Genomic DNA, 9,609 nt, shown 5'->3' on the forward strand with positions numbered 1-9,609 from the left:
GAAATTGAGGATTTTCTTGCCGTGAGTTGACCACTGCTACTTCATGTTGTGCACTGCTAAGATGTTGATCGCTTGATACATTTGGACCAGATCCTGGACCTGTTGTATGTCAAACGATATTCGTACAGTGCTCTCTGGAGTCAACGGGGTGCCCATAACCACGATATTCTCGCATATGTGGTCAGTCACTTTTACCATCAAACCAAAGCGGCGGCGGCATCGTATATAGAATCTAGAATTACGGGCGTTCAAACATCTCTGCAAATTCGACCACGAACTTGCGGGTTGGTTGTCTGTCGGATTCCGCAAGTGTGCGAAACTTGTTGTTGTTTGTGGGGTTGGTTGTAAAAACATGAATAACATTCCTTCTTTGAATACTAACGGGAAGAGGAAATGAATGGGTGGTGGCCCCAGTCCAGGTCGCCTTCAGGCCCCGCAGCAGTCCGAAAATTTTTTTAATATAAAATGAAAGGAAGCTCAAACCCGGTGTTAGGCGATCTCACTTCCTCTCCGTCTCTGGCGCCGCCGCCGGGAAGCGAGATCGGCGGCAGAGACGGAGAAGGGAGATGCCATGCATTGGAGTGAGCTTGTTTTACTCTAACTCCTAGCGCGCGCGCGGCCGCTACACGTGCCGTGGATGGAGCGCACAGTGGCGCGGGAGGTCGCGTGGCGCTGTCACGTGGCATCCATCCAGAAGGCAGGGGTAAACCCGCAGATTTTATCGGTGAGTGCACCGCCTGTCTTCTCGTGGACTCGTAGCTCAATCGCTAAGACAACGGGCTTTCGCTCCGTTTCTCTATTCATTCCAGGTTCGATTCCTCGCGGTGCAAGCAACTTGTTTTATTTCTTCGCAAGAGTTTTATGTTGACACTAGCGGTCGCGAAAGTACACTTTGGGGTAGAGGTACAAAGCTTGGCTTGAAAATTTAAATTTTCGGTAATTGCTTGCCGAAACCACACCTGGGCTATTAGTCACGGCGTTGTTGAGGGCTCCGGATTAATATGGACCATCTGGGCGTCTTTAACTTGTGCCGAAATCTCGACGAACGGGCGTTTTTGTTTTCTGCTTCCATCCAAACAATGGCCGCCGCGAGGGGGAATCGAACCAGTGGCCTTGGGCTCAGCAGTGCGACCCCTTACCCACTAATTCCACCATGGCGTGTTTTCCATAGGACGTGCTGCCGGCACCAACCCTAGGTAACGAAACTAAACCTGGCCGCGAAAGATTGACGCCAGTGAACAAAAATCAACACAGGCATACATTATGAGTAGAAAATAACTAAAATAAAAGGCAGCATATAGCGTCTAATTACACAAATTTTCAAACTACTTTTCGATACTTCCACATTTCTGATCACGCCCCATTAGGCTCACTTTTGCAAATGCCGGAAAGCACCACGCGGCCAATTTAAAAATCACACTAAAGATAGGTACGGATGTCCTTCCAGGGAACAGTCACGTTAGAATGTTCGGCATGGCTCTGAAGTCGAGTGACAGAGCTGATCTCAAAATTTCTAAAGTAGAGAAAATCTTTAACCAATCGCACACATTATAAAATGCCTAACCAAGAAAAAATCAGGAATGAGAGAAGAATAAAGGATAAGACTCATGCAGCCAGGGATCACTAGCCGGATATTGCAGAGCCTGCCGTACCACAAACTTACCCGCGCTGAAGGAAACTAGATAAACACCACCATCAGAACATATAAGGCAGACCCCAATATCGCAGTTCTTACCATGAGATGAACTGACAACCGGCGGACCACTAGAGCAACAGAATAGATACGTAGATGCGGGACTAGAGACACTAAATAAGAAACTTCTGAGACAAATAATGGTCTTGGGCATCGCACGACAGCAGCGGATGAAAATCAACGGGGGCGGCCTTCGCCCTGCAGTGGACCTGAGTAGGCTGTTCATGATGATTAAAATGTCCCCACATTGGGTCTTCATGGCGCATTTGATGATATCAGAGAACTCTCGTTGCACCAAGGGAGTGGCTGGGAAAACAAAATTGGCACGCGCCGTCGTGTAAGGACAGCCCCTGCGCCCCTTCCTTATTCAGAAAAAGAAAGCACCGGAAGCCATGACGGTCATATCACGGATCCAGCGATTCTGCATAAAAGCTCCCCGCTACCAAAAACGCAAGATTCGAACCTACGCAAGGACAGAAGATACGGCAGGATCAGGTTCATTCGAGGAAAGTTACAAAATAATGAGCACACACTACACACCCAGTCGGGGTTGTACGAAAGTACCAGGCAGCAACTGCCGTAGTTTAGTACACTGGCGACCTTTGAGACTGCACGACCCTCCTTCATACAGGAACGGGGAAGCGAAAGTTGGAGCCATCATCTTGGCAATTCGGCTAGAGAAATTGTGGAATACAAGCGTAAACATTATTGCAGACGATCAAAACGGGTTAGACTGTTGGCTAAAGGCAGACGGCCTAATGGTTCGGTAAGATGCTCCCATGTTCATGTCACCTGGTCACCTGGACACAAGGGCCTGGAATAGAAAGCGGCAACAACCAAGAGGCGCCCAAACTCACATAGCGTGCTCCTTGAGACCACAAGTAGTTTACCGCACTCCAGTCACCGAAAAATAGGAAGACTGCCTTTTCATCCTACACCTATTTTCACGATCCTTTTCCGCGCCACAAGGGGGTCTCAATGCCCAAGAATCAAAATCTCTGTGGAGGATAAACAACCCCTAGTTAATACAGATTTATGCGGGCGAACAAGTTCGGTGGGAAAATGAGGATAATAACCTAAAGCCGAGCTAAATTCTGGGAAACATCCACCCTCTTCTACGCCACCTAGCCATGTCGAGGGGGAGAACAACTCAACCGTTACATATTTAACTTTCGTCGATACATGAGAGGCCGCTTTGGCCAGCTCGTTACGATGCTCCTTGCATTAGATTCGTTTGGACCGAAAGTTAGCGCCCAAATTGTAGAATCCTAGTATTGAATGTAGCGTACGTCATGTCTTAACTTTAGTAAGTTTAAGTGTGTAGTGAGTTTTCATTTATGGCCAATTAGTTTTTGGTCGTGCAGAATTAAGCACCGTCATCTTCTGTAAAGGCGTAACAGACGCGCCTTGGTTTGCCAACCGAACATCTCTAGTTGTCGAAATGAAAGTTTCGTCTGGAGATTCTATCAATTCCAGCGATCCGGACCAAAATATAGTTCTTAGCCTACGAAGAAAGCGCAATGCATCACCACAATGCAGCGGTCTTGTGTCGCACTGCATGGCTAAATGTAGAAATGTGCTGTCCGTTCCTGATGAGCAAACGCGTTAGTTCCCGGCCATAGGTGCTTTGGTAGAGAGGAAGCCAAAAGGTTCTCTAGGAGTCTCCCGAGAAAAGCCTCAAGCTGTTGTGTTCACTCCAACAGAGATTAAGAACGCAGTAGCTTGCTGTCGCCCGTACAGGAGCTATGCACGTTATAGGGGTATTGGAGTTGTTCGTGCCGTTCTTCCCGCCCAATCTGCTTTCGAGACAAATCATTTGATTAAATGAAAAAATCACCGCAGCTTGCACTTGTGGTGCGAGGCTAGAGAAATAGCAGAGCTGGTGGCCCCTCTCCCTTCGTCGGGGACCCGGCCTTTCCACATGACATTTATTTCCGAACTTGCCGCTGAGAGTTCTCCATGACTGGCAGTCCCGGATCGTTTCATCCGCAGGCTCTCACATCTCTCCCAAGGTGGACCACGTTAGCGCGCGCAACAACCCGCGGCGAAGTCCAAAGCCAACTCCTCGCTACAAACCCAAGGAAATGCCCCTCGCCAGGAATGCATGATAGCTATCCTTGCTCCCGTTCTGTTAGACATATTGACAGCAGCATACGACCATGACGTTTTCCCTCAAAATTTTATTTATGACACACAGTTTTAATTCCGAAAACGCAAGATGATCAAACTGGAGTCAAAAGGTACGGGGTTTTTCCTCATTATTTTGCGAGGTTAAAGTCCTTGCTGATGTAATTGACATTGCGTATTTTTGTGTTCATAAAAAAAGCGTTCAAGAAGCTCTTTATCTGACCAGGCAGTCTTGTGAAGCGTCTGGAGCGGCTGTGATAATGGAAAAAACAAAGCGATTTTGTTTTAACGAGTGGGGTACGAAACCCTTCCTATTTGCTGGCATTGCTTGGGATAAGGACGCACTTCAATACCTAGGTGTACATTCGCACCAAATACGAAACACCGGGCCGCATTGGTCATTGGCACTCAAAAAGTCAAGCGAGCCTCACAGGCATGGATGGGGTGTGAACTTTCTATTTGCGCATGCGCACGTTTGTATTGTCTTCCCTGTCACAAAGTTTGTATATGTGCTGCAAGTACTCCATTGTGCGCGCTCTAAAGTAGAGTTTTCGCGATCTTCGTGCGGGGACCTCAATGGGAACCTATGCGTAGGGACAATTTTTCTTCCATTAGTGTCGGGGGATGCTAGGCTGGTGCATTTGTTTGTACACCAACTTGTGTCTCGTTTTTTTTTCTATAGAGTGACGCATCATCCGCTTCTGCTAAACGTTATTAAACAGCGAATAATTTTTATTTACCTTTTTTGCTTGTCTCCATGGGTGAAGTTAGCAAGAAGCCGCCAGGCTTTTTAATAGAGGTTGTCGCTTTTCACTTTCTACCGCGAGGTATTCCCTGCAATATCCGTTTACCCTTTCCAAGAGGGCTTTATGTTCCCAACAAACACTATGTTCCCAGTGCCGGTTTATCGCCAGTCTTACAATGGCCACCATAAGGGCAGTGTTTTGCAGCGTGTCACACGTATGCGCCTTCTGCCAAATGCAAAACCGTTCTTTCAAGGTGTATACATCAACACTCCGAGTGAAAACATGGTTGCGTGACGAAAAAAATTTATATTCTTTGATCTGGCAGTTGCCGTTTATGTAATCAACTTTAAACTGTTGATCATTGTTTTGTTTTGTGTCGGGATGCGGTGTTTTTCTGGGTTGTTTTGAAACGAACAGTTAAGAATGTCGGACATTACCCCTTATAAAGTTCGGTTCATGCCTTTTCGAGATGCTACTGGAGTGTCCTATGATATATTTGTTGTGATGGGCTTGTACAGCTTGCGGAAGTGCCGCATGACTGACAGGCGAGCGGAACCCCCTCGCCGAACGAAGTCCATTTTTCGGGAGCAGGATGCGCTGTTCCTGTATATCTTTTTGTGTGTGGCAAAGGAATTCAGTTGATTTACAGCGCTAGTCCCGTGTAGTATCTTCTCTGTTGTCCTGTCTCTACCGGGTATTCTAACACGTTTCACACTCTCTCACCCGCTTCCTCCGGATGCGTCAACTGATAGTCTCTTGACTATCCGCCTAGGTACTCTTTAAAACCGCTTGCTTTTCTCGCGAATAGAAGTTTGAACTGGACAATGCTACCAAGAAATGCGGGTAAATCTAAATAGGGCAGGCAGTTTAGCCGACCTTCGGCGCCGTGTAACCCGCCGTGAATTTGTAACAGGAGCAGTTTCGCACAACGGGAGGTTTCAAAACTGTTTGCTAGGGAAAGAAATAATAGTTTTCACTGTTTACAAGTAAGAGATAACAGACCATACAAATGACGTCCCATATCTTGTTTGTATGTTTGGCAATAAAATAGCAAATATTTGTTTGGCGTTGCAGCAACACAAGAGGACAGTACAAACATTACAAAGAACCCAACGCACTGCATTTGTGCACACTCCTCTTGGTAGGCTTCTGGGTCACATGTTCGAATAAAAAAAAAAGCAAAGAAAACTGCCTGTTTCATTCATTACGGCGCTTACTGAGTTCGAGCTTGACGAATGTGTTAATTGGCAGCATCAGTACGTTGTTCCATTTGTAGGCGTAGCTATTTGTTGTCCGTACCGCATCATTCAACCGACGGTCACGGCCGCCTTTTTCTGTGGTGACGCCATAAACTTGTAACGTAGCAGCAGACGATGGCGTGGCGGTGGTGACGGCAGGGAAGGTGACAACGGAACAAACTTGCAACTTACACTTTTAAGCAGAGATCTAAACTATGCTACTAAAAAAGTGATTGATTGCGCTGCTGAGCACGAGGTCGCGGGTTCGACTCCCGGCCGTGGCGGCCGCTTTTCTGATGGAGGCAAAAAGCAGAAACACCTGTGAGTACAACATTTCGGCAAACGTTAAAAATACCCAGGAGGTGAAAATTAATCCGGAGCCCTCCACTACGGCGCGCCTCATCGCCTGCGTTGCGTCGGCGCGTTGAACCCCACAATCAATCAATGAAAAAGTGATTGAAGGGAAGAAATAGAGACGGGAAATTGTTTGTGGTTCTTTAGCCTAACGCAACCCTTTTTCTCGCTTTTGGATCAATTTCATCACCTTGTGATGTGGACGCCAATTGTGACCTTAAGAAATGTGTTTATATTGTCCGCCTCAGCTTGCAGTATTAATTTTTGAGAATACGTAACAAGTGTTTCGACATTTTTTACCCGCAATATTTGATAGTCTGGTCGGGATTTTATAATCTAGCCGTCAAATTACAGTGCATGTCGTCAGAGCCATTGGCAACTGCATGTTAGTGCCCGCCACCTAGCGGCCGTCGCGAGAAGCGCCCTAATCAGGTCCGGTTGCGGACTTGCCCATGGCGCAGCACGCTTGTTTAGCGTCGTAACTGCGTAGTTGTGCTATACCGCGGAAAGAAGGCCCAAAGACGATTTAGCGGACGTGTAAGGACCTTTATTCGCCGCCTTCAGTGTGACGGCACGATTGAAGTACAGAAACACTTAATTAACAGAAACACTTAATATTACATACCAAGCTGTGCTTAAGTGTCCGTTACTTTTCAAAAAATACATATTCTTGAATAGCTCCACTCGACCAAAATAACCAAAATAACTCAAAGTTCTATTATTTGCTGGAAATAGTCCACTTGCACTGAATCGTGCATAAGTTCCTCAGCAAAGGCACCAGTTTTTAAACCCTTTTACAACCTCAGACTACAACCCGATACCAAAAATAGGAAGTTAATTTAACAGCTTACTGCGAAACACACCAATAAAGGTGGTTGCTAAACTTGCTCAGCTAAGTCTCGCAGGATGTTTACGTTTAGCTCTGTTGTACAACGTGCATAGGTCAGAAAGTGGCTTGCCTGCCAGGTAGCGGTAAGATTACTGATAACGTGAGATTAGGCATACCAACGTGAACAAACTTTCGTACAAATATTAAGCTACAACCCCTATGCGTGGCTGAATTATGCAACACGTAGGAGTATAATGAAAGTCAAATATACTTGTATAAAACACGTGAATAAAACTGAATCCTTTTACGTATTAGTGCAACGCAATAATAAATTCACAAAATATTTGCTTCAAATCATTCAAAGTGACCATAATGCGACATCAATTACAATGGTGATTTCGAACAATCCGAAGGCAGGTATCATAACAACGGGGAAAAGTGGGCAGAACTACAAACAGTGACACACCATGTAACAAACTTACTGAAGTCATTGCTAATTCAATATGACATGGAAGGCTGTTTAAATTCTAAGACGATTGTTGTTCATTTCGCTGCTAGGGGTGAAGAACCGAAACTTCTTCCTGTCGATACTACAAAAATTTGCGAGCTGAACGTTTTCGTTTTTCGCCAAAATACGAAACACAGCCTCTGCGAGGGCGACAGAGCCCACTACATAACTGACGCAGTTCGACAGCACACAATACAGCGCACAATCTAAAAGTCTGCCAAAATGTAAGGAAACACGCGGCGCGCATTGAATCTCTTGCTTGCCATCTCACACCACACCATCATTCATGAGGCTCTATCCCAGCCCGATCAATGGTAGTTAAAACTGCACGAGTTACCTGCCGCAGTGGATGAGAGTCGCAGCATGGCGCTTGCACTTCTCGGACAGCCCTGGTGCGCGCGAGCACTGTTCTTCCACGATTTTTGGCTCGATAAAGAGGCAGCTTATCTTGAGCGAAATGAGATGCGGTTCCTCGGTCACACCCGACGTTTGCATGCACAAAGCGACGTTCTCAGGTGTTTTCATCGCTCCGATCTTTGACGGGCCCGATCAAGATAAGGTTGTCGACTAAAATCATGCGCTCTTCCTCGCTAAAACAACGCGAATAAACGCTGCAGTAAGAATCTTAGTTCGACAGCAAGCGAAACTGCGACGGCGGACCTGTTTTGCGACGCCATTTTGTTTGTTTTGACTGATGTTGCCAGACTTCGTCGCAGAACTAGGAGTTGCGAATACGTGCACACGTCACTGACTGCCTACGTTATGCCTACGGAAAAATAGTTGCAGCGGAATTTACCTTTATGTGTAAGATGTAAGGAGCGATAGCGATACTTCTACTCCCATGGAGCGTTTTTGCAGCAGTTGCTGCATGTCCGATCTATGCATCACGAGCACTAAAGATCAGCAAACAGGGTTTCTTATCGCCGTTTCCCGGGAAAGACAACGGCTCTCAGCGCTTCTGTGGCTTCAAATGTGAGCGTGAAAGGTTGCGAATGCAAAGTATTTTTCAATTTGAATGAGGAGGCGTCAGCGTCAGTGTTTCAAAATGTTTATTCGGAGAGGTCTAGGCCGGGCTGAACAAATTTTTTTTTTTTTTGAGAGAGAGAGAGAGAGAGAGAGAGAGAGAGAGAGAGAGAGAGAGAGAGAGAGAGAGAGAGAGAGAGAGAGAGAGAGAGAGAGAGAGAGAGAAGATTTTTGTTGGGGAAAAATAGCTGGGGCTCAGGAAAATGGAGTAAAAGATTCAAGTCTAGGGCACCAGAGGCAGCAGCTCCTTCGCATGCACTCTCGATCAGCTCGCCCTGTTTTTAAGGTAACGTGGGGCTGAAAGTTGCCTCCCATGTCTAGGAGAAGTGGAATATGTAATGTTTGAGTTGTTCTCCCCTGAACACACGCTTGAACATGGAGAGGTTGCGTGCAAGAGGGTGGATATTTCCCCGAATTTAGAAGTGCTTTACGTTAAAATTTTATGTTCCTACCGAACACCTAAAACGGACATAGATTTGCAAATACCTCTGTTTTTTTTTTTTACACAACGTTTGTGATTCCTCGGCATTGAGACCTCTTTGTAGGAAGTTGAAAGAGCGTGTTCCTAGGCACAGGATGAAGATTCGTTCTTAAGGTATTTTGAGGAGGGCAGTGTGGTTGGTAGTCGTGGTCGCAAGCAGCACGGTGTGCGAGTTCGTATACCTCTCGGTCAGTGCGTCGTTCTCTTCCACACAATCCTGTCCGGGTGTCCAGGTGACATTGTCAACTTTTGGCATTGTGGATGAGAATTTCTTACCGAAACGCTTAACTATCCTGCCAGCAGAAAACAGTATAACGTCATTTCAGTATACGTGTAATGATGTTTACACTTATTTTCGATACTTCCGCTAGTCCGATTGCCAAGAGGATGTCTCCAACTTCTACTTCTTTGTTTCTGTATGCAGGAGGACCGTGCAGTGACAAAGATTGCCGGAGTAGTCAACTACGACAACTACGTCATGCATCCCGGAGTCGGTGTATGCTGTGGTCGCATGATTTTGTAACTTTCGTCGAATGAACTTCATCCTGTCATGTCGCCTCTTCTTGTCTAATGTTGTGTCCATATTTGGATAGAGAAGTAGTTGGATGGG

This window comes from Haemaphysalis longicornis, unplaced genomic scaffold (genome assembly GCF_048455015.1).
Source record: "Haemaphysalis longicornis isolate Haplotype H1 unplaced genomic scaffold, Haemaphysalis longicornis Haplotype H1 scaffold_10, whole genome shotgun sequence".
Classification (NCBI taxonomy): Eukaryota; Metazoa; Arthropoda; class Arachnida; order Ixodida; family Ixodidae; genus Haemaphysalis; species Haemaphysalis longicornis.